The sequence below is a fragment of the Macaca thibetana genome, chromosome 2 (assembly GCF_024542745.1).
Source record: "Macaca thibetana thibetana isolate TM-01 chromosome 2, ASM2454274v1, whole genome shotgun sequence".
Taxonomy (NCBI): domain Eukaryota; kingdom Metazoa; phylum Chordata; class Mammalia; order Primates; family Cercopithecidae; genus Macaca; species Macaca thibetana.
The window spans coordinates 182,356,140-182,382,699 of NC_065579.1; the positions used below are offsets into that span (position 1 = coordinate 182,356,140).

At 36.8% G+C, this 26,560-nt stretch overlaps 1 protein-coding gene and 1 non-coding gene across 3 annotated transcripts in view; both read right to left on the reverse strand.

The window, feature by feature from the left end:
* The window catches only part of HTR1F (5-hydroxytryptamine receptor 1F), a 198,629-nt gene that overhangs the window by 53,929 nt on the left and 118,140 nt on the right, over positions 1 to 26,560 (reverse strand). The gene's annotated exons all lie outside the window — the stretch shown is intronic.
* Positions 25,265 to 25,390, reverse strand: LOC126949530 (U6atac minor spliceosomal RNA). The gene has a single exon (XR_007723809.1). It is a non-coding gene; the product is annotated as a U6atac minor spliceosomal RNA (small nuclear RNA).

Below are 26,560 nucleotides of genomic sequence, written 5' to 3' on the forward strand. Positions count from 1 at the left end.
TTTTGTAATGTGGTCAATAACTAGATGATAAGTTTTTAAAAAAGATAAATCCTAAAGCAGTCATGGAAACCCAAGTGGCTTAGAGGAAGCAAAATTATTAATCTTTCAATTGAATACAATTGTATTCTATAGTGTCATTTACAAATCTTTTACCTTTGTTTGCTTAACTTCCTATATTAAAAAGTACAATAGAGGACAAAAAATTTAATTTTAGAATACTGAATGCACAATTGTATTCTTTTAGAAAATTATTCTTGTGTAAAACTTCTCAAAGTATAAAATATATTATTTGAGGTGTGTGATAGACCGAAGGCATCAGCAAACATTAAAAAATCCTAAAAACAGGCCAGGCGCAGTGGCTCACACCTGTAATCCCAGCACTTTGGGAGGCCGAGGTAGGCGGATCACTCGAGGTCAGGAGTTTGAGACCAGCCTGGCCAATATGGTGAAACCCCATCTCTCCAAAAATAGAAAAAGTAGCCCGACATAGTGGTGGGTGCCTGTAATCCCAGCTACTTAGGAGGCTGAGGCAGGCGGACCGCTTCAACCCAGAAGGCGGAGGTTGCAGTGAGCTGAGATCATGCCACTGCACTCCAGCCTGGGTGACAGAACAAGCCTCCATCTAAAAAAAAATTCCTAAAAATGTGGGAAAATATTATTAAGTCAAAATTTTTTCAGAGAGAATAATTATTTGTCCAAAGCATTTCACTTGCAGCCCATAAAACTTCTAACACAAAGATGTTGAATAAAACCTTTCATAATTTTATGATTTCAGAATATTTTTCAAAAAAATGGAAAATTAAACAGTGAAATGGTTTGTTTTTAGATTATTCTCTAACTTTAAATTTTAATTTGAGTACATTAGATAGAAAATTTTAACCCAGTTAGGATTTTCAAGCAGTTGATTTCCAATTTTGGAGGTAGGTCTTTCGGCTGAATGAAGCAGTTTCATTTAGTGGAAGACCTTTTTTAAATTCTTGTTTCTCATTTAGTGGAAGATCTTTAATGAGGATAAGATACTTGCAGGAGCCTCATCCTGGTGGAATTATTTAGGTAAAAACTGGGGGAAATGCGGATAAGTTGCCTGCTCTCCTTTGAGAGGAAAGAAGAGTGAAACTGATGCTTAAAGAGCAGTCAAGGCAATGCAGAGTCACTAACAATGGAGCCTGTTGGTGAGAGACAATGATGGGAGTATGGAGGAAGTAGGATGCTACCCACATTCCTTCTCTTTTTTCTCTTAGTTTTTGGGTCCTTGTTAGTACTTCTCATGTTGTTGTCTCTGCCTTTAGAGTCCAGCTTTTGTGAAGTAACAGTTAAGAACCAGAGATGGTGGTTCACACCTATAATCCAAGCACTTTGGGAGGCCAAGTCAGGAGGATCACTTGATTCCAGGGATTTAAGACCAGCCTGGGAAATGTAGTGAGACCTTGTTTCCATAAACAAATGAAGAAAATTAGTTGGGTCTGGTGGAACGGGGCTTTGGTCCCAGCTACCTGTGAGGCTGAGGTGGGAGGATCACTTGAGTCCAGAAGGTCAAGGCTTCAGTGAGCTGTGATAGTGCCACTGTACTCTAGACTGGGTGACAAAGTGAGACTCTGTCTCAAAATGAAAACCAAAAACAGTTAAGAGCATGAGCTTTAAATTCAGACATTCCGAGTTTTTAATGCAACACTGTACTTCTTAGGCTGTGAAGTAAATTGCTTAACTTCCCTCTTGGGGGTGATGTGAAGATGAAAAGAGATACAGCATTGCAAAGTGCTTCAGTCTTATGTTTGATTACTCAGAGACAGATACTGGAATGAAGATTTGCACGGACGTGATCGTTGAAGTCATCTTGGGAGAAACCAACAAAGGAGTCAGAGACGAAGTCAAGCAAAGGTGTGACTTCTTGTAAAGTCCCACTGAGGATAGTTTCTGCATGACCCTAAATAGCACCTTAGAATAGTCATGACTGATCCACAGGAGCTGAGGTTTCATGACTGCACTAGCCCATCATTAGCCTTTGCCTTGAGATCAGGGAATAAAAACTCCCAAGCACTTCTGGTTTTTTTACAGAGACAAAGCAGTTCCAGATGGTTAAGGGAAGGGCAGTCCTCCATGGAGAGTCAGAGATGTGGACTGTTGGAGTGGGGACGGAGGGTGGGCATTAGTGATATGACAGGATTCAGGTGAAACACCAACAGTGTATGCTACAACTTTGCACAGTGCTTGGCAATGTTAAACTCGCAGCATGTGTTAACCCTTATTGTTATTTTTCACACTATTTTTCTCTTTCATTCATTCTTTATTACTGTTACTTCACTAGTGTTTTCTTGATATGCTTTGATTAACAGTTACTGTTCATGGGTTCAAGTAGGTCAAGATAGCTCACTGATGAATAGCTTGTGGTTAGAAAGAAGTATGGGGAAGAAGACTAAGAATGTGGGCCAAAGACTAACCAGGTATTATGAAGTGACATACAGCAGGAACAGTTTTCCCAGGGACTGGAAAAGCTGACCAATAGAAATTTAAGGTGGCAATATATAAAATGATGCCAGTGGAATACATGTGTAGGCTGATCCCAGGAAGTCTTGTCTTCTCATTATAATCTGGAAAGTATCTTGGCAGAGCACGTTACTGCCCATGACTTTCAAACAGCTGGAATGGAATTAATTTCCTTGTGTGTTGGTTTAAAGAAAGACTATGGCACAGTATGCAGTCATTAAAAAGAGTTATTTGACTCAGAGGAATTTCTGGAAGGTCTTATTCACTTATCGAGTGAAAAACCGAGATGTACAAAAGTGTGTAATATAATTCTGTTCTTGTAAAACATCAACAAAATGTATAGATGTGTATGTAAATAAGTGTATATGTATAGGCATGTGTGTAAAAAAATAGTAGTAGTTGTTCACATGTATATAGTGATAATTATGTGCTAGGCACTGTTCTGAATATTTATTATTATTATTATTATTATACTTTAAGTTCTAGGGTACATGTGTACAATGTACAGGTTTGTTACATATGTATATATGTGCCATGTTGGTGTGCTGCACCCATTAACTGGTCATTTACATTAGGTATATCTCCTAATGCTATCCCTCCCCTCTCTCCCCTCCACACAATAGGCCCCGGTGTGTGATGTTCCCCTTCCTGTGTCCAAGTGATCTCATTGTTCAATTCCCACCTGTGAATGAGAACATGTGGTGTTTGGTTTTCTGTTCTTGTGATAGTTTGCTGAGAATGATGGTTTCCAGCTGCATCCATGTCCCTACAAAGGACACAAACTCATCCTTTTTTATGGCTGCATAGTATTCCATGGTGTATATGTGCCACATTTTCTTAATCAAGTCGGTCACTGATGGACATTTGGGTTGATTCCAAGTCTTTGCTATTGTGAATAGTGTTGCAATAAACATACATGTGCATGTGTCTTTATAGCAGCATGATTTATAATCCTTTGGGTATATCCCCAGTAATGGGATGGCTGGGTCAAATGGTATTTCTAGTTCTAGATCCTTGAGGAATCGCCACACTGTTTTCCACAATGGTTGGACTAGTTTATAGTCCCACCAGCAGTGTAGAAGTGTTCTTGTTTCTCCACATCCTCTCCAGCACCTGTTGTTTCCTGATTTTTTAATGATTGCCATTCTAACTGGTGTGAGATGGTATCTCATTGTGGTTTTGATTTGCGTTTCTCTGATGGTCAGTGATGATGAGCATTTTTTCATGTGTCTGTTGGCTGTATGAATGTCTTCTTTTGAGAAGTGTCTTTTCATATCCTTTGCCCACTTTTTGATGGGGTTGTTTGTTTTTTTCTTGTAAATTTGTTTGGGTTCTTTGTAGGTTCTGGATATTAGCCCTTTGTCAGATGAGTAGATTGCAAAAATTTTCTCCCATTCTGTAGGTTGTGTTCTGAATATTTTACATATATGATTGATTCATTTAATCCTCACCAAGTCTATAAAGTGCAAAAATCCTCAACAAAATACTGGCAAACTGAATTCAGCAGCACATAAAAAAGTTTATTCACCATGATCAAGTAGGCTTCATTCCAGGGATGCAAGGTTGGTACAACATACACAAATCAATAAATATGATTCATTACATAAACAGAACTAGGAACAAAAACCACATTATTGTCTCTCAGTAGATGCAGAAAAGGCTTTTGATAAAATCAACATCCTTTTATGTTAAAAACTCTCAATAAACTGGATATTGAAGGAACACATCTCAAAATAATAAGGGCCACCGATGACAAACCCACAACCAACATCACACCAAATGGGCAAAAGCTGGAAGCATTCCCCTTGAAAACCAGCATAAGACAAAGATGCCCTCTCTTACCACTCCTATTCAACAAGTATTGGAAGTCCTGGACAGAGCAATCAGGCAAAGGAAAGAAACAGAGGGCATCAAATAGGAAGACAGGAAGTCAAACTATCTCTGTTTGCAGATGACATGATTCTATATCTAGAAAACCCCATCGTCTAAGCCCAAAAGCTTCTTAAGCTAATAAACAACTCAGCAAAGTCTCACAATAAAAAATCAATGTCTAAAAATCACTAGCATTCGTATAAAACAGCAATAGCCAAGCTGAGAGCCAAATCAGAAAGGCAATTCCAAAAGGATAAAATGCCTAGGATTACAGCTAACCAGGGAGGTGAAAATTCTCTACAAAAACACTGCTCAAAGAAATCGGAGATGATACATAAACAAATGGAAAAACATTTCATGCTCATGGGTAGAAAGAATCAATATTATTAAACTGACCATACTGCTCAAAGTAATTTATAGATCCAATGCTACTCCTATCAATCTACCAATGACATTCTTCAAAGAGCTAGAAAAAACTATTTTAAAAGTCATATGGAGCCCAAAAAGAGCCTGAATAGCCAAGACAATCCTAAGCAAAAGGAGCAAAGCTGGAGGCATGATGGTACCTGATGTCAAACTATCCTACAAGGCTACAGTAACCCAAACAACATGGTACTTGTACAAGAACAGACACATAGACCAATGGAACTGAGTAGGGAGCTCAGAAATAAGTCTACACATTTACAACCATCTGATCTTCCACAAAGCTGACAAAAACGATTAATGGGGAAAGAACCCCTTAATCAATAAATGATGCTGGGATAACTGGCTATCCATATGCAGAAAATTGAATCTATAAAGTATTTCCTATTATTACCATTCCCAATACACAGAAGTTAAGTGAATGTTGGCTACAGTAACCAAAACAGCATGGTACTGGTACCAAAACAGAGATATAGACCAATGGAACAGAACAGAGTCCTCAGAAATAATACCACACATCTACAGCCATCTGATCTTTGACAAACCTGAGAGAAACAAGAAATGGGGAAAGGATTCCCTATTTAATAAATGGTGCTGGGAAAATTGGCTAGCCATAAGTAGAAAGCTGAAACTGGATCCTTTCCTTACTCCTTATACGAAAATTAATTCAAGATGGATTAGAGACTTAAATGTTAGACCTAATACTATAAAAATCCTAGAGGAAAACCTAGGTAGTACCATTCAGGACATAGGCATGGGCAAAGACTTCATGTCTAAAACACCAAAAGCAACGGCAGCAAAAGCCAAAATTGACAAATGGGATCTCATTAAACTAAAGAGCTTCTGCACAGCAAAAGAAACTACCATCAGAGTGAACAGGCAACCTACAGAATGGGAGAAAATTTTTGCAATCTACTCATCTGACAAAGGGCTAATATCCAGAACCTACAAAGAACTCAAACAAATTTACAAGAAAAAAAACAAACAACCCCATCAAAAAGTGGGCAAAGGATATGAACAGACATTTCTCAAAAGAAGACATTCATACAGCCAACAGACACATGAAAATATGCTCATCATCACTGGCCATCAGAGAAATGCAAATCAAAACCACAATGAGATACCATCTCACACCAGTTAGAATGGCGATCATTAAAAAGTCAGGAAACAACAGGTGCTGGAGAGGATGTGGAGAAATAGGAACACTTTTACACTGTTGGTGGGATTGTAAACTAGTTCAACCATTATGGAAAACAGTATGGCGATTCCTCAAGGATCTAGAACTAGATGTACCATATGACCCAGCCATCCCATTACTGGGTATATACCCAAAGGATTATAAATTATGCTGCTATAAAGACACATGCACACGTATGTTTATTGCAGCACTATTCACAATAGCAAAGACTTGGAATCAAACCAAATGTCCATCAGTGACAGATTGGATTAAGAAAATGTGGCACATATACACCATGGAATACTATGCAGCCGTCAAAAAGGATGAGTTTGTGTCCTTTGTAGGGACATGGATGCAGCTGGAAACCATCATTCTTAGCAAACTATCACAAGAACAGAAAACCAAACACCGCATGTTCTCACTCATAGGTGGGAACTGAACAATGAGATCACTTGGACTCAGGAAGGGGAACATCACACACAGGGGCCTATCATGGGGAGGGGGGAGGGGGGAGGGATTGCATTGGGAGTAATACCTGATGTAAATGACGAGTTGATGGGTGCAGCACACCAACATGGCACAAGTATACATATGTAACAAACCTGCACGTTATGCACATGTACCCTACAACTTAAAGTATAATAATAATAAATAAATTAAAAAAAAAAAGTTAAACAGCTAGTAAATTTTGAAGCTGATTTTCATCTAAAAATAGATGAAACCAGATATATGTAATCTGGTTATATGTTATATGTTGCTTGTATACAATTATATTACTGTGGAGCCAGCAACAGGAGGAGGCTTTGCCCTGAAGAAGAGCTTCATAACTGTTTTGCTGAGAATCAGTGCATTTTTCTCTACTAGTGACATGCCAGGTGCCATGTGCTTTCTATTCTTGGCTGTTGGTTACTTTTACACTCACTACAGCTACCAACATCATCTAAGTTGGGGGGGAACACCTCATTTGTTTCCAGACAATAGCTAATTCCTGTTAGACTTGAGTTCTCACTCACCAAATCTAAATCTGTCATACTTTGTATGCTTCTTTACCTCCAGCTGACAGGTGATATGAGGAGAAAAATGTCTCATTTCTCCAAACTTACATACTACCTTCTTGTAAATAAAAGTGGATATGATCTTATCACATTATCACCAGTAGAGTTGCTCAGAGCAGCTTTTAGGCTCAGACAGCTCTTTTTCACTGACGGCTTTCTTGGTACCTGGATTACACTGGAAGTGAAATGCTGTACCCTTACACACAGAATGTATATTTCTTTCTTCTTCTTTAAAAGTTAATGTTTTCCTTTTTTTCCTCCTGTTTATCAGTGGTCTTGCTTAGTTTCTGTATTATCTTGTAGAAATAAAAGTAAGCTCATAAAAGACAAATGGGTACATGAAAGAATGAATAGTCCAAAACCAAAACATAAAATAGGAGAATCAAAAGCTGTGGAAGGTGGTTCATTTCAGCATTGATACTAATGGTTCAAATAATTATGTGTGCACCATGGCAAATAGCAGGACTTGGGTCTGGAATATAGATTGATTATGCAAATGAATGTGTCTGTATAAGTGAAAATATTCATTTTTAGGGACACACAAAATCATATTTAGTCATGAAATAAAAAAATATAAAATAGTATATGAACAAGTGATACAAAATCACCTATATTATTACTTATAAATGCCACAGCTGTCCAAATAAAATGTTCAATTCACAAATTTCACCATATAGCTGAAGAAACCATACATATTTTTCAATTAAAAGTAAATCAAGGGCCTGGTGTGGTGGCTCATGCCTGTAATCCCAGCACTTTGGGAGCCTAAGGCAGGTGGAACACTTGAGGGCAGGATTTTGAGACCAGCCTGGCCAATGTGGTGAAACCCCATCTCTACTAAAAATACAAAAATTAGCCAGGCGTGGTGGTGCATCCCTGTAGTCCCAGCTACTTCGGAGGTTGAGGCATGAGAGTTGCTTGAACCTGGGAAGCAGAGGTTGCAGTGAGCCGAGATTACACCACTGCATTACAGCATGGGTGACAGAGCAAGACTCTATCTCAAAAAAAAAAAAAAAAAAAAAGCAGATAAAGATATTGAACTATTGATATTTGTACATGTAATTTAAGGCATAGAGAGTGATTTATGAAATCATTTATTAAGTTTATTACGGCACTAATGGAGATTATTTACATATTTCTTGATTACCTTTGATATAAAAATTTTAAAAAGCTTTAAAATTAATGCACTGGAGAATCATCCTCTGTAAAATTATTTAACTAGTATTAATATTTATGCAGTTTATTGAAGTCCCACTTGTTATGCACTTTTACCTGTGAGAAGAATGATAGCATCTCTCTTATTTATGTGTGTATCTCCAGTAATTAGCACTATGCTTTGTACAGGTAGGCATGAATAAGTATGTGTTGCATAAATAAACAAATGCAATAATTTAGTTGAAATATTTGATTGGTATTTGTAGAGGTGGTACAAATGATTAGAAAGAAATGTCAGAATAAATTTGTACTACAAAGGTTCATATTCTTTTTTTCTTTCATTTTTCCAGTAAAGGTAGCTCTATAAAATGTGATTATTTAGATTTCTAAATATAATATACCATTTAGGAAACTCAAATGGTATAATATACCTTTTTTTAAGTGAGATTATAGAGATCAATGGAAGCCTTATTTTTTTATGACATATTTTATGGATCTGTATTACATGTACTTCTTTTCACTGGGAACATTCAAAATATGGACTGCTGAGCATATTTTTAAAATATTAAAAAATTATATTTACATTTAAAACCAAGATGAATAGATATTTTTCTGTAATCAACATCAAACGACCTGTGATCAACATTAGGGGTCTTGTTTTCCCCTTCCTTTCACAGTCCTCTCTAGTGCTCCAGGAGATAACCATCTTTTAATCAATCAGCTATTTTTCAGGCTCTTATTGTAACTACATCCTTTGCAGACTCACCGGTGATCATCTGCACTTAAGTTGTGGCATATACCCATGGTACTAGTTTTTTTGTCTGACAGGTTGGAATTTCTGAGTTTGGGCAAGTCTTCTGAGAGTCCTCTACAAAGCCCAGGCTGTGGCTTTCCACCACTCCCCTGGCAATTTTTCTCTTTTCTCTTTTCATCAAAGCAGTGGCAGCAGATTCTACCAAAGCAGCAACTCTTGCCATTCTTATCACCTCTCCCAATTCTCAGACTTGATTCTGAGCCATTTTAACTAACTTATATTTCCTAGTAGATCCTGAGGAGAAATATTTTACTGAGTAATCTTCAGAAGAGAAGATAGCAGTGCCAGGATACCTTACCTATCACCCTGTCTTCCTGATTGTTGAACAGGTGTGGGTAGCAACTCTTCCTAAGTGAAACAATATTTTTTTATTTTATTAAATTTAGTATTATGAACCCCCGTGGGTATAGTGACAATAAATCTTACCAGTAGAGGTCAATGGCTCTTTTCTAGCTTAAAGATCTTTCAGTATAAAACGATCTTTCTGTATACACTATATGAGGGCAATATTTTTCCCAGAGACTAAAAGAGAAGAAATCAATGTTATTTAATAATTCTTTTTCATTTACTTCTTTGAAATTTACTATGTAGTAGGCATTTATGCTTTGTCTAAAATACAAAGATTAATGAACAATGTTTCATCAAAACAAGCTCACAGGTTAGGGGACATATAAATAAACTAATCATTAGAATATTATTAGTGTTCTGATAAAGAGAAAAATGGAATGCTATGGGAGCATAGAGGAGAGTCACCTACATGAGACTGTGCTGATAAGTGTGAAATAGTAAAGATATGTTCCAAGTGGAATTTTCTCTCTGTACATATCCTACTGTCTAATCTAAAATATCTAGTTAATTTAAAGTCCCTATTAAACTTCAGAGTCAACACTGAATGAACTGCAGTGAGTACTTTTTAAAAGGATCTTGTATATAACTTAAGGTAGAAGACCTATTAATACCAACTTTATCCACTGACATACTCTCATTTCAGTAATGTCAAAAGCATGTGAATATGTAAATACAATTACATTTCTGTAAAAAACATGGATTTAAGCCTATGTCTTAAAATATGAAATAAATGTATCTGCTTTTAGGAAAAGCAAAGTGTAAGTAATAGATGATATCAAGATAGCTGATTGGAGGTGTCCAATGCTCATCTTTCTTTATTAAAAAATGACAAAAACAACAAATACATAACTACATTTCAAGTAAAGTATCTAAGGGAGAACACTGGAATTCAGTAAGAAGCAGCACAGTCTTCTGAAGCACAAAGACTCAAGATGGCAGCATAGAGAGAAGTAAAGAACCCCGCCAAGACTGTGAAGAAATGGTAAAGGGGAGCTCTCTAGCAGTGTCCAATACCACTACAGATACCTGCAATCATAGCTACAGAAAAAGACCACATTCCATGCAGGCCCTGAGCCACATAAGATGATCTTTGGAGTCCAAGTGGCTGCACTACTCCAGAGAAGAAAGCCGTGCAGGGTCCCCCTACTCTCCAGGATGGAAGCTGCTATGGCATGACTTCATTTTGAGAACAGAGACATTGTTATGGTGCATTGTAACCTGGGAGCTCCTGCATCTCCACATTCCTAAGACCCTCCTTTCGTTCCACTTTTATTTCCCTATGCCCACGCCAAAGGCTAGAACACCATTACCCCAGTTAGATCAGTGGTACAACTGTGACTGTAGTACTTAAGGCCATACAGTCCCCTGCATCCCCCAAAAGAAGTGGTCCAGCACAGCAGGGAGGTCACCTCCAAGACCCAAGTAACTGATATGCACATCCTCTAGAACCCAAGGACTGACCACCCAGCACCCACAACTGCCAGTGACTCTGCCTCCACAACCAGAAAGTTGTTTTATGTGCCCCCTAGAGCCTGAGGACTGGCCTGCCCAACATCTGCCACCATTGGTGGCCCCACTCCCTTGACCAGTGGAGCCTTCCAGAGCCTAAGAACTGGCTTGCTCAGCAGCTCCATCCCTTAGCAAAGCCACACTGCTGCCTCAACAAACACCCACAGGCTAGGTCACTGGGGCATTTACAGTTACCACTGATGTTTATTACAGTTGAAGAAATCATGAGGAGACCAAAAAATAAACAGAACAAAAAAGAATGAATAAAACCTATGGGACTTAGGGAGCACCATATTCACATTATGAGAGTTCCAAGGAGAAGAGACCAAAACTAAAAAAAAAATATTAAAAAGCATAGTAAACCTATTTAATGACATAATAACTGAAAATTTCCCAAGTCTTGAGAGAGTTAAATACATCCAGATCCAAGAAGCTAATAAATTCCTCAATAGATTCGACCCAAAAATGTCCTCTCTGAGGCACATTGTAGTCAAATTGTCAAGTCACAGATAAAGAGAGAATTTTAGAAATAGTAACAGAAAAGCATCAAATCACATATGAGGGAACCCTCATTAGACTGACAGCAGATTTCTCAGCAGAAACCATACATACCAGGAGAGAATCGGATAATATGTTCAAAGTGCTGAAAGAAAAAATACTGACAGCCAAGAATAGTGCACCCAGCAGTGCTATCCTTCTGACACTAAGGAGAAATAGTCTTTTCCAGACAAGCAAATACATGGAATTTGTCACCACTTGGCCAGCCTTACAAGAAATGCTTAAGAGAGTCTTAGATCTGGAAGTAAAAGGACAATAACTACCATCATGAAAACACATGAAAATATAAAATTCACGGGTAGAGCAGACACAAAACTGAGAAAGAAACCTTGTCACCACAGAAAGTCACAAAACTGGAAAGGCAAGCAATAAGAAAAAAAGCTACACAAAACAAACTAAAAACAATTAATGGAATTAATTATACAAGTTAATCTATCAATAAGAACCTTACAAGTAAACATTAAATTTTCCAGTTAGAAGATATACACTAAGTCAATGGATTAAATAATCATAACCTAATTGTATGCTTTGTAAATAAAAAATAAAATTGCAAGGCCCTCAACCATCTGGATAGACCCCTCCTCCCATTCAAAGGTTAACAGAGTTAAATCAGGTTAACCAGAGTTAACCTGAAAATCTAGTTCAGGCCATGATGGAAGAAGGGGTTGGACATGCCTCATTATATCCCTCCAGCATTAACATTAACATAGACTTTAAGTTTGATAAGACATATTTATAATCTATTCTCTCTGAAGCCTGTTACTTGAAGGCTTCCTCTGCATGATAAAACCTAGGTCTCCATAACCCCCTATTAATATCCAGACATTCCCTTCCACTGACAATAACTCAACCAATTGCCAATCAGAAAAATTTAAAATCTGTCTATGATCTGGAAGCCCCTGCTTTGAGGTGTCTGCCCTACTAGATCAAACTAATGTAAATCTTACATGTATTTACTAATATATTATGGTTCCCTGAAATGTATTAAAGCAAGTTGTATCCTGACCACCTTGGGCACATGCCATCACAACCTCCTGAGGCTATGCCATGGGTGTGTCCTTAACCTTGGCAAAATAAACTTTCTAAATTGACTGAGACCTGTCTCAGATATTTTGAGTTCACAACTTCTTCATACAGGACATTCACTTCACTTATAAAGACACATGAGTGAAGATATTTCATGGACTAAAATGGAAAGGATCAAAAAAGATATTTCATGCAAAACTGAACCAAAAATGAGCAGCAGTAGCTATAACTGTATCAGATAAAATAGACTTTAAGTCAAACACCATGAAAAGAGACAAAGAAAGTAATTTTATAGCAATAAAGTGATCAATTTGGCAAGAGGATATAACAATTGTAAACATATATGCATCTCAAACTGGAGCACCCAAATATGTGAAGCAAATATTATTGGATCTAAAGGGAGAGATAAACTCCACTGTAATAATAGTTGGAAACTCCAACACTCTACAGCATTGGAAAGAGCATCTAGACAAAAATTCACTAAAAGTCATTGGATTCAAACTGTACTATAGACAATATAGAACTAAAACATTTATAGAACATTTCATCCAATTGCTATAGTAAATTCTTCTCATCAGTGCAAAGAACATTTTCTGGGATGGATAATACGTTAGGCCACAAAACAAGTTTCAACAAATTTAAACAAATTGAAATCATATCAAGTATCTTTTCTGACCACAATGGAATAAACCTAGAAGTCAGTAACAAGAGAAACTTTGGAAAGTGTACAAATAAATGGAAATTAAACAACATACTGATGAATGACCAATGGGTCAATGAACATATTAATAAGAAAATTTAAAAAATTATTGAAACAAATAAAAACAGAAATATAGCATGCCAAAACCTATGAGCTATGGCAAAAGTAGTACTAAAAGGAAAATCTATAGAAATAAACATTTACAACAAAAAGTAGAAAGATACCAAATAAACAACCTAGTACTGAAAAAACAACCTAGTGCTGAATCTCAAGGAACTGGGAGAGCATGAGCAAATCAAACCTCAAATTAGTAGAAGAAGAGGAATAATAAAAATCAGAGCAAAAGTAAACAAAATTGAGAATAAAAATTACAAAATACAAATGAAACAAAAGTTGTTTTTGTCAAAACAATAAAATCAACAAATCATTAGTTAGAAGAAATAAGAAAAAAAGAGAGAGGACACAAATCAAATCATAAATGAAAAAAGAGACATTACAATGGAAACCATAAAAACACAAAGGCTCATAAAAATCATAGGCTACCATGGACAATTATACATCAACAAATTGGTCAACCTAGTGGAAATGAATAAGTTCCTGGACACATACAATTTACCAATGCTGAACAGGAAGAAACAGAAAACCTGAACAGACCAAGAACATGTAATGAGATTGAATAATTAACAAAAAGTCTTCTGAAAAAGAAAAGCCCAGGATGAAATGGCTTCGTTGCTGAATTCTACCAAACTTTTAAGGAAGAACTACTACCAATATTTCTCAAAGTATTTTAAAAAATTAAAAACTTGAGAATGCTTCCAAACTTATTCTACAAGGCCAGCATTACCCTGATATCAAAAGCAGACAGGGACACAACATAAAAAAGAAAACTACAGGCCAATATCCTCAATGAACAGAGATGCAAACATCCTCAACAAAATACTAGTAAGCCAAATCCAATAGCACTTAAAAATAGTATACACCTGGTCAAATGGGATATATCCCAAAGATGCAAGATTGGCTCAACACATGCAAATCAATAAATGTGACATATCACATAAATAGAAGGAAGGACAAAAATTATAAGATCTTCTCAACAGAAGTAGAAAAAGCATTTGCTAAACTTTAATATCCCTTAATGATAAAAACTCTTAACAACATAGGTGTAAAAGAAACATACCTCAAAACAATGAAGTTCATATATGACAAACCCACAGCTAGCATCATACAGAATGTGGAAAAATTAAAAACTTTTCCTCTACGAAGTAGAAAAAGACAAAGACGATCACTTTCATATCACTTTTATTCAACACAGCAGTGGAAGTCCTAGCTAGAACACATAGGCAAGAGAAACAAATAAAATCCAAATTGTAAAAAACAAAGTCAAATTGTCCCTGTTTGCAGACATGATTTCATATGTAGAAAAACCTAAGGATTCCATCAATCAACTCTTAGAACTGAGGGAAAAAATCAGTAACATTGCAGGGTAAAAGTTCAACATTCAAAAATCAGTAACATTTCTAGATACCAATACCAAACGAGTTAAAAAAAATAGAAAAAGCAATCTCATTTATAATAGCTATAAAAAATACCTAGCAATAAATGTAATCAAGGACCAAAAAAACTCTATGATAAACGCTATAAAACACTGATGAAAGAAATTGATGAGGACTCCAAAATGGAAAAATGTCTTGTATTTATGGATTGTTAAAATGATCATGCCCCACAAGAGATCTGCAGATTCAATGCAATCCTTATTAAAATACCAATAACATGCTTCACAAAAATAAAAAAAATTCTAAAATTCATATGGAAACCACAAAAGACTTTAAATGGCCAGTGGAATCCTGAGCAAAAGAAGAAAGCTGGAGGCATCATACTACCTGACTTCAAAATATTCTAAAAAGCTATAGTAACCTAAACAGCATAGCAGTAGCATAATAAAAGATACATAGACCAATAGAACACAATAGGGAACACAGAAATAAATCCACATATTAACAGCCAACTGACAGATAAATACTCCAAGAACATGCACTAGGGAAAGGACAGTCTTAATGAATGTTGCTGGAAAAACAGGATATCCAGATGAAGAATGAAACTAGATCCCATCTCTCATTATATATAAAAATTTACTCAAAATGGGTTGAAGACTTACATGTAAGACTTACATGTAAGACTAAGAAACGACTAGAAGAAAACATAAACGCTGCATGACATTGGCCCGGGCAAAAACTTTATGAATTTTATAAATAAGATCTCAAAAGTACAGGTAACAAAAGCAAAAACAGATAAATGGATTATACCAACTTAAAAGCTTCCGCACAGCAGAGGTAACAATCACCAGAGTGAAGAGACAATCTGCAGAATGGGAGGAAATATTTGCAAACAATTCATCTGACAGGGGCTTAATATTTACAACATAGAAGAAACCCAAACAACTCAAAAGAAAAAAAATTTGATTTCAAAATGGGGACTGATATAAATAAAATTTCTGAAAAGATTCCTATAAATGGCCAAGAAGTATATGAAAAAAATGCTCAACACCACTAATCAGGAAAATGCAAATCAAAACCAAAATAACATATCATTTTATCCAAGTTAGACTGGCTATTATATAAAAACAAAAATAACAGATTTTGACAAAGATGGAGAGAACGGGAAACTCTTATGCACTGCTGGTAGAAATGTAAATTAGCATGTTCATTGTGATGAACAGTATGAACTTTCTTCAAGAAACTAAAAGTAGAACTACCATATGATCTAGCAGTCCCACCACTGGGTATATATCCGAAGGAAAGGAAATCAGTATGTCAGAGATATCTGTACTCCCATGTTAATTGCAATACTATTCACAATAGCAAAGATGGAATCAACCTCTGTGTCCATCAGAAGATGAATGGATAGATAAAATATACTATATATACATAATGGAGTGCTATTCAATCATTAAAAAGCGAATTCTATCAATGTTGGCAACATGGACAACCCCTGAAGTCTTTATGTTAAGTAAAGTAAGCAAGGCACAGAAAGACAAATAGCAAAATGTTTTCACTTAATATTTCTGTGGGAAACAAGTCAATCATAGAAGTAGAGAGTGGAATAGTTGTTACTAGAGGCTGGGAAGGATAGAGAGGAGAAAGGGTAGGGAGATGTTGGTTAACGAATACAAAATTACAGCTAGATAGGAGGATTCTAGTGCTCTACATCACTGTAGAATGATGAGACTCAACAATTATTTATTATATAGTTTCAAATAGCTAAAGAGATGGTTTTGAATCTTCCCAACACAAAGAAATGATAATGGTTTGAGGTTATGGATAGTCTAATTACCTTGATTTGATCATTACACATTGTAAACCTATATGGATATATCAATCACACTGTGCCCCATAAACATATACAATTATAGCATGTGTATAAAAAAACCCATGTTATATCTTAAGTTAAAATGTTCATGACCTTCTGGAACTTGCCTTGCACATAAACCATACAATAATCCAGTAGTTAATATTTTGCCTTTGTGGCTAATATCAAACAGAAACCAAATTCTTATGATAAATGATAATCTACTCCTCACATGAAAGAGTGTAAGGTAAATCCAATCAATGTATTTAAACACTAGATGCCCTGTCATTTTTAATTTTGATATAGGCTGTTAACACAACAGACAGAATTATGTTCTGTTATATTGAATGGTTTAATCTGAATTTTAATGATTCACCTCCAACCTCTAGCAATAGACATCTACTTGTAGGTCATCAACAAATATGGAAGATAGCCTCACTATTTCAGTTATAATGAAACAGTGTGTCTAGATAGCCTCACTATTTCAGTTATAATGAAACAGTGTGTCATGTATATAATATACAGAATAACATTAAAGACCAAGTATTGAGCTTTAGGGGATGCCATGTGAGACAGTAAGATAGTAAATTAAAACCTAAAGAAAGGATAATCAGAAAGAAAGAGGAGAAGCAAGAGGGCACAGTATCATCTTAGAAAAAGTGTATTATTTTAAAAAAGTTTTATTTTAGGTTCAGGGACAGATGTGCAGGTTTGTTACATAGTTACTCGCATCATGCGGGTTGTTGTAGAGATTATTTTGTCACTGAAATGCACTACTCAATAGTTTATTTTTATTTTTTTATTATACTTTAAGTTCTAGGGTACATGTGCACAATGTACAGGTTTGTTACATATGTATACGTGTGCCGTGTTGGTGTGCTGTACCCATTAACTCGTCATTTACATTAGGTATATCTCCTAATGCTATCCCTTCCCCCTCCCCCCACCCCACGACAGGCCCCGGTGTGTGATGTTCCCCACCCTGTGTCCAAGTGTTCTCATTGTTCAATTCCCACCTATGAGTGAGAACATGCGGTGTTTGGTTTTCTGTTCTTGTGATAGTTTGCTGAGAATGATGGTTTCCAGCTGCATCCATGTCCCTACAAAGGACACGAACTCATCCTTTTTTATGGCTGCATAGTATTCCATGGTGTATATGTGCCCCATTTTCTTAATCCAGTCTATCATTGATGGACATTTGGTTTGGTTCTAAGTCTTTGCTATTGTGAATAGTGCTGCAATAAACATACATGTGCATGAGTCTTTATAGCAGCATGATTTATAATCCTTTGGGTATTTCTTGTGGAATAGTGTCAATAGGATTGGTACCAATTTACCTTTGAATGTCCGGTAGAATTTAGCTCTGAATCAATCTGGTACTGGACATGTTTTTGTTGTTGTTGGTAATTCTTTACTTACTATTTCAATCTCTCTGCTTATCATTGGTCTGTTCAGGGTATCTAACTCTTCGTGATTTAAGCTAGGAGGGTTGTAGCTTTTCAAGAATGTATTCATCTATTATTGGTTTTCCAGTTTATGTGCATAAAGGTGTTCATAGCAGCCTTGTATGATCTTTTGTATTTCTGTGGTGTCAGTTGTAATATCTCCCATTTCATTTCCTATTGACCTTATTTAGATTTTTCTCTCTTCTTTTCTTGGTTAATCTTGCTAACAATCTATCAATTTTACTTATCTTTTCAAAGAACCAGATTCTTGTTTCATTTATCTTTTGTATTTTTTTCTTCCAATTTCATTTAGTTCTGCTCTGATCTTGGTTATTTCCATTCTGCTGCTGGGTATGGGTTTGGTTTCTTTTTGTTTCTCTAGTTCCTTAAGGTGTGACTTTAGATTGTCTGTGCTCTTTCAGAATTTTTGATGTAGGCATTTAGGGCTATGAAATTTCCTTTTAGCACCGTCTTGACTGTATCCCAGAGGTTTTCATAGGTTTTGTCATTACTTTCATACGGTTTGAAGGATTTTTAAATATCCATCTTGATTTTATTTTTAACCCAATGATCATTAAGGAGCAGGTTATTTAATTTCCATGTATTTGCATGGTTTTGGAGATTCCTTTTGGAGTTTATTTCCAGTTTTATTCCACTGTGGTCTGAGAGAGTGCTTGATATAATTTCAGTTTTCTTAAAATTATTGAGAATCATTTTGTGGCTTATCACGTGATCTATCTTGGAGAGAGTTCCATGCGCTGTTGAATAGAATGTTGTTGGATGGAACGCTCTGTATATATCTGTTAAGTCCATTTGTTCCAGGGTATAGTTTAAATCCATTGTTTCTTTGTTGACTTTCTGTCTTGATGACCTGTCTAGTGCTGTCAGTGGAGTACTGAAGTATTATTGTGTTGCTATCTCATTTCTTAGTTCTATTAGTAATTTTTTTAATAAAATTGGGAGCTCCAGTGTTAGGTGCATATATATTTAGGATTGTGATATTTTCCTGTTGGACAAGGCCTTTTACCATGATATAATGTCCCTCTTTGTCTCTTTTAACCATTATTGCTTTAAAGTTTGTTTTGTCTGATATAAGAATAGCTACCCCTGTCCATTTCCATGAAATGTCTTTTTCCACCCCTTTAATTTAAGTTTATGTGAGTCCTTATGTGTTAGGTGAGTCTGCTGAAGGTAGCAGATAGTTGGTTGGTGAGTTCTTATCCATTCTGAAGTTCTGTATCTTTTAAGTGGAGCATTTAGGCCGTTTACATTCAAGGTTAGTATAGAGATGTATCCAGAGAAACTAAGTTACCATTCCATTCATCATGCTATTTGTTGCCTGTGTACCTTGTTTTTTTGTTTTGTTTCGTTTTGTTTTATTTTTGCTTTTTAACTTGTATTTTTTTATAGGTCCTGTGTGATTTATGCTTTAAAGAGGCCCTTTCTTGATGTGTTTCCAGGATTTGTTTCAAGTCTTAGAGCCCCTTTTAGCAGTTCTTGTAGTAATGGCTTGGTATGGTGAATTCTCTCATCATTTGTCTGAAAAAAGACTGTATCTTTTCTTCATGTATGATGCTTAGTTTCTCTGGATACAAATTTCTTGGTTGACAATTGTTTTGTTTGAGGTGGCTGAAGATAGGGCCCCAATCCCCTCTAGCTTGTAAGGTTTCTGCTGAGAAATCTGCTGTTCATCTGATAGGTTTTCCTTTATAGGTTACCTGGTGCTTTTTTTCTCACAGCTCTTAAGATTCTTTCCTTCATCTTAACTTCAGATTACTTGATGGCCATGTGGCTGAGCGATTATAGTATTTGCGATGAGTTTTCCAGGTGTTCCGTGTGCTTCTTGTGTTTGGATTGCTAGGTCTCTAGCAAGGCTGGGGAAGTTTTCCTTGATTAGACCTCCAAATTTGTTTTCCAAACGTTTAGATTTCTCTTCTTCCTCGGGAACACCAATTATTCTTAGGTTTGGTCATTTAGGATAATCCCAGACTTCTGGGAGGCCTAGTTCATATTTTCTCATTCTTTTTCTTTGTCCTTGTTGGATTGGGTTAATTCAAAGACCTTTTCTTTGAGCTCTGAATTTCTTTCTTCTATTTGTTCAATCTTATTGGTGAGACTTTCCAGAGCATTTTGCATTTCTATAAACATGTCCGATGTGTCCTCAAGTTTTGATTGTTTTTTCTTTATGTTCGCTATTTGAATATTTCTCCCTTCACTTCTTGTATCATTTTTTTTTTTTGGGTTTCCCTGCATTGCACTTCACCTTTCTCTGGTGCTTCCTTGATTAGCTTAATAATTAACCTCCTGAATTCTTTTTTAGGTAAATCGGATTTCTTCCTGGTTTGGATTTACTGCTGGTGAGCTAGTGTGATTTTTTTTGGGGGGAGGTGTTATAGAACCTTGTTTTGTTATATAACCAGAGCTGGTTTTCTGGTTCCTTCTTTGGGTAAGCTTATCGGAGGGGAGGTCTAGGCCTGAAGGCTGTTGTTGAGATTCTTTTGTCTCACAGTACGTTCCCTTGATGTAGTACTCCCTCCCTTTTCCTATGGATGTGGCTTCCTGAGAGCTGAGCTGCAGTGATTGTTGTCTCTCTTCTCGGTCTAGCCACCCACCAAATTTACCTGGCTCTGGGCTGGTACTGAGGGTTGGTTGTCTGCATAGCAGAGTCCTGTGATGTGAACCATCCTTGGGTCTCTCAGCCCTGGATACCAGCACCTGTTCTGGTGGAGGTAGCAGGGAGGTGAAATAGACTCTGCGAGGGTTCTTAGCTTAGGTGGTTTAATGTTCTATTTTTGTGCTGGCTGGCCTCCTGCCAGGGGGTGCTGCTTACCGTAGAGCATCAGCTGTGGCAGTATGGGGAGGAAACGGTGGTGGGCGGGGCCCGAGAACTCCCAAGAGTATATGCCCCTTGTCTTCAGCTACCAGGGTGGGTAGGGAAGGCCCACCAGGTGGGGGCAGGGGTAGGTGTGTTTAAGCTTAGACTGTCTTTGGACAATCTTGCTGGGGCTGCTGTGGAGGATGGGGGTGAGGTTCCCGAGTCACTGGAATTGTGTACCTAGGAGAATTATGGCTGCCTCTGCTGAGTCATGCAGGTTGTCAGGGAAGTGGGGGAAAACTGGCAGTTACAGGCCTCACCTGTCCCCCACAGAATCTGAAAGGCTGGTCTGACCTGCACGGTGCCCTCTCTAACAGCACTGAGTGTGTTTCTAGGTCGTGGGTGAGCAGGGCTTGAGAACTTGCCCCAGGATACCCACTTCCGCTGTGAAAGAAAAGGGCTTTGATTCTTCTCCTGCCCATGGAATCTGCATATCAAATTGATGGCCTCTGCCGAGTTCTGGCCAGGAGGCTTCTCAATCAGTTCAAATTGTTATAAAATTCAGCTGGAGATCTCCTTCTCCTGTGGCCTTTTCCCAGTGCTTCTGGCCGCCCTCCTGAAGGTCCTCTGTGAGGTCAGGCAAAAGCGGCTTGGTAAGGGACCCAGTGAGCTTCCAGGGGTTTTCCTGCTGCCTCCTCTACCCCTGTGTTATGCTGGGCTCTCTAAATTGACTGAGCTCCAGGTAAGGTCAAAATCTTCTCTTGTAATCTAGGCCTTCAGCTTCCTGGACAATCTCCCTTTCCCACTTCCACAGTTTGGGCATCACAGTATTTGGGGTGTCTGCCGGGTCCTGCAGGAGCAATCCACTTCCTTCAGGGGGTCTGCGGATCTTCTCAGGTTTCCTGATTTATTCCTTCAGTCGTTCTAGAGCAAAAATTCATGATGGGAGCCTCCACATTCTGCTCTGTCCGTCCAAGTCGGAGCTGCAATCTAGTCCTGGCTCCTGTCTGCCATTATCCCTTTGATATTTTGTTTTCTGTTCCTGTGTTAGTTTCCTAATAATAGTCTCCAGCTTTACCCATGTTGCTGCAAAGGACATGATCTCATTCTTTTGTATGGCTGCATAGTATTCCATGGTGTATTTTTTTGTACCACATTTATTTTATCCAATCTGCCATTGATGGACACTTAAGGTTGATTCCATTTTTTTTTTTTTTTTTTTTTTTTTTGCTATTGTGAATAGTGGTGCAATGAATGTATGCATACATGTGTCTTTATAACGGAACAATTTATATTTCTTTGGGTATATATCCAGTAATGGGATTGCTGGGTCAAATGGTATTTCTATTTTTAGGTCCTTGAGGAATTGCCACACGGTCTTTCACAATGGTTGAACTACTTTACACTCCCACCAACAGTGTATAAGTGCTCCTTTTTCTCTGCAACCTCACCAGCATCTGTTATTTTTTTACTTTTTATTAATAGCCATTCTGACTGGTGTTACTGGGTCTCTCATGGTGGTTTTGATTTGCGTTTCTGTAATGACCAGTGATGTTGAGCTTTTTTTGGTATCACTGTTGGCCACATGTATATCTTCTTCTGAAAGGTGTCTGTTCATGACCTTTGTCCGCTTTTTAATGGTTTTTTTTTTTCTTGTAAAGTATTTTAGGTTCCTTATCGATGCTTAATATTAGACCTTCGTCAGATGCATGGTTTGCAAAAAATTTCTTCCATTCTGTAGATTGTCTGTTCAGTCTGTTGGTAGTTTCTTTGGTTGTGTGGAAGCTCTTAAGTTTAATTAGGCTCCATTTGTCAGTTTTTGCTTTTGTTGCAATTGTTTTGAGGTCTTCATCATAAAATATTTGCCTATTTATCTGTCCTGAATCATATTGCCTAGGTTGTCTTCCAGGATTTTTATAGTTTTGGGTTTTACATTTAAGTCTTCAATCCATCTTGGGTTGATTTTTTTTATGTGGCATAAGGAAGGGGTCCAATTTCAATTTTCTGCATATGACTAGCCAGTTATCCCAACACAATTTATTGAATAGGGAGTCCTTTCCTCATTGCTCGTTTTTGTCAGCTTTGTCAAAGATCAGATCATTGTAGGTGTGCAGCCTTATTTCTCGGCTCTCCACTCTGTTCCATTGTTCTATGTGTCTGTGTTTGTACTAGTACCATGCTGTTTTGGTTACTGTAGCCCTGTAGTGTAGCTTGAAGTTTACTAGCATGATGCTTTCTGCTTTTTTTTTTTTTTTTTGCTTAGGATTGCCTGGGCTATTCCGACTCTTTTTTTTTTTTTAAACTTTATATGAACTTTTAAATAGTTTATTTTTCTAGTTCTGTGAAGAATGTCATTGGTGGTTTGACAGGAATAGCATTGAATCTGTAAATTGCTTTGATCAGTATGGCCAGTTTAATGATATTAGTTCTTTCTATCCATGAACATTGAATGTTTTTCCATTTGTTTGTATCATCTCTGATTTCTTTGAGCAGTGTTTTCAAGTTCTACTTGTAGAGATCTTTCCCCTCCATGGTTAGCTGTATTCCTGGGTATTTTATCCTTTCTTTAGCAATTGTGAATGGGACTGCCCTCCTGATTTGACTTTCATCTTGGCTGTTGTTGGTTTATAACAATACTAGTGATTTCTGCACATTAATTTTTTATCCTGAAACTTTGCAGTTTTTTTTTTTTTTAATTAGCTCGGGGAGCTTTTGTGCTTAAACTATGGGGTTTTCTAGATATAGAATCATGTCATCTGCAAACAGGGATAGTTTGACTTCCTCTCTTCCTACTTGGATGCCCTTTATTCTTTCTCTTGCCTGATTGCTCTGGTCAGGACTTACAATAATATGTTCAATAGGAGTTGTGAAAGAGGACATTCTTGTTATGCTGATTTTCAACGGAATGCTTCCAGCTTTTGCCCATTCAGTATGATGTTGGCTGTCAGTTTGTTATAGATGGCTCTTATTATTTTGAGGTATATTTCTTCGATACCCAGTTTATTGAGGGTTTTTAACATGAAAAGAAATTGAATTTTATCAAAAGTCTTTTCTGCATCTACTGAGAGACAATCACAGTTTTTATCTTTAATTCTGTTTATGTGGTTAATCATATTTACTGATTTGTTTATGTTGAACAAATCTTGCATTCCAGGGATAAAGCCTACTTGATTGTGGTGGATTAGCTTTTTGATGTGCTGTTGGATACAGTTTGTGAATATTTTATTGAGGATTTTTGCACCAATATTCATCAAGGATATTGGCCTTTTTTGTTGTGTCTCTGCTACATTTTGGTGTTAGGATAATGCTGGCTTCATATCCCTTCTCAATTTTCTGAAATAGTTTTGGTAGAAATGTTAACCAGCTATTTGTACAACTGGTGCAGTTCTGCTGTGAACCTGTCTGGTCCTGATAGGCTATTTATTACTTATTCAGTTTTGGAGCTTGTTAATTGTCTATTCAGGGAATCAATTTCTTTTTGGTTCTGTCTTGGGAGGGTATATGTGTCCAGGAATGTATCCATCTCTTCTAGGTCTTCTAGATTGTGTGCACAGAGGTGTTCATAGTAGCCTCTAATGGATGTTTGTATTTCTGTGTGGTCAGTGGTAACATCCCTTTTACCATTTCTAATTCTATTTATTTGGATCTTCTCTTTTTTCTTCTTTATTAGTCTAGCAGTGGCCTATCTTGTTATTTTTTTTAGAAAACAAACTCCTAGATTTGTGGATCTTTTGAGTGTTTTTTCGTGTCTTGATCTCTTTCGATTAAGCTCTGATTTTGTTTTTTTCTTGTCTTCTGCTAGCTTTTTAGTTTGCTTTTGCTTCTCTAGTTCTTTTAGTTGTGATCTTAAGTTGTTAATTTGAGATTATTCTAACTTTTTTGATGTAGGCATTTAGTGCTATAAATTTCCATCTTAATATTGCCTTAGCTGTGTCCCAGAGATTCTGCTTTGTTGTATCTTTGTTCTCATTAGTTTCAAAGAACTTGATTTCTGCCTTAATTTCATTATTTACTCAAAAGTCACTGAGGAGCAGGTTGTTTAATTTCCATGTATTTGGATGGTCTTAAGCAATTTTTAAAGTATTGATTTCTATTTTTATTGCTCTGCAGTCCAAGCGTGTGTTTAGCATGATTTCTGTTCCTTTGAATTTGCTGAGGATTGTTTTATGTCTGATTGTGTGTTTAATTTTAGAGTATGGGCCATGTAGTGATGGGAAGAATTTATATTCTGTTGTTTTTAGGTGCAGGTAAGATTCATTTGGTCCAATGTTGAGTTTAGGTTCAAAATATCTCTGTTAATTTTCTGCCTCAATGATCTGTCTAACACTGTCAGTGAAGTGTTGAAGTCTCCCAATATTATTGTGCGGGAGTCTAAGTCTCTTTGTAGATCTCTAAGAACTTGCTTTAGGAATCTGGGTGCTTCTGTGTTGGGTGCATATATATTTATGATAGTTAGGTCTCCTTGTTGAATTGAATCCTTTACTATTATGTAATGCCCTCCTTTGTCTTTTTTGATCTTTGTTGGTTTCAAGCCTGAAAAATAATGATGGTTAGATGCCGCAAAATAGGTGGCAATGTCTTAACCATGTATGTCTTGTCATGCCCGAGGGGCTCTTCCATCCTTGTCAAGGAGTGTGGTAACCTTTTCTCCTTTCATACAACACAGGAAAAGTTTCAAGTTGTAATTGGTGCCAAATAATTTGGGATAAAAAGCTTCCTTAAATTTATCAAGAAAAGAGAGAATGTATACTTAGGAGAGTAATATCAATAGGTATATGAAGAATAAGAAGGGATATGTTTAGATATTTAAACAGCTAAAAGAATATATAATATAGAAAATTATTATAGATAACATAGGATACAATTTTGGCAGGAAGTATGGTACAGATTGTAGTTATTCTGTATTAAGAATAGATTCATCTCTTAATCAGTTAATATGTATTAATCAAATAATAAGAAGAATAAAAGACCATGGAGTATGCTTAAAGAAAGCTGGATAGTATACTCTTTTGTCATTTTCCTTTTTCTCTCGCTGAAGACCTTCATGCCAGTGTAATGGTTGGAGCATCAGCAGTTCTTAGACCAACTGAGAGACCTTGAAAATAAAGTCATGAATCGAGGACTATAGCAGAAAGGTAGGAGCCTGGATTCCTGAAGACATTGTGGCGCTGTCAGTTTAGACCTAGGTTTGAAGCTTAGCTTCTTTACATAAAAGAAAAAATAAACTTCTATCATGCTTTAGAAAATCTTATTTTTTATTTCTGTTTTATGCAGCTGAACTTGTTCTTTCTGATAAAACTGATTTTGCATCTCCAAGCCTCTTGAATTTTACAAAGTGTTTGTCACTAGTAGGCTTCCAAAGGGAAAGAGAATGGGAAACTGATTTGATGCACTGTCTTTTCAATGCATATCAGTGAGTTGTTCTGCTTTTATTTTAAGCAGAGGAAGCATATCGTGAGCACTTAATGAGTTGACTTTTTTGACCGTTAATGGAAGTATGTGTGGTCATGAAGAAAGATTTTGTAATTAGATACTGACCAGAGGTATACTGAAGCACATTGGCTAGGTTACACTGTAAACCACCAGCATTTCAGTAGCTCAAAGCAATACAACTTATTTCTTGCTCACTATACATGTTCAGCATGATTTGACTGCGGATTCTTTTCCATATAGTCACTCCACACCCTATACTATCTCCTTTGCACAGCAGGGGAAGAATGGGCTAAAGAGTTGGGCACTAGTATTTACCACTGGTGACTCACATGTTCCCTCACATCTCATTTGCTAGAATTAGTTACATGAACATGACTAACTCCAAGAAAGGAAGCAGTATA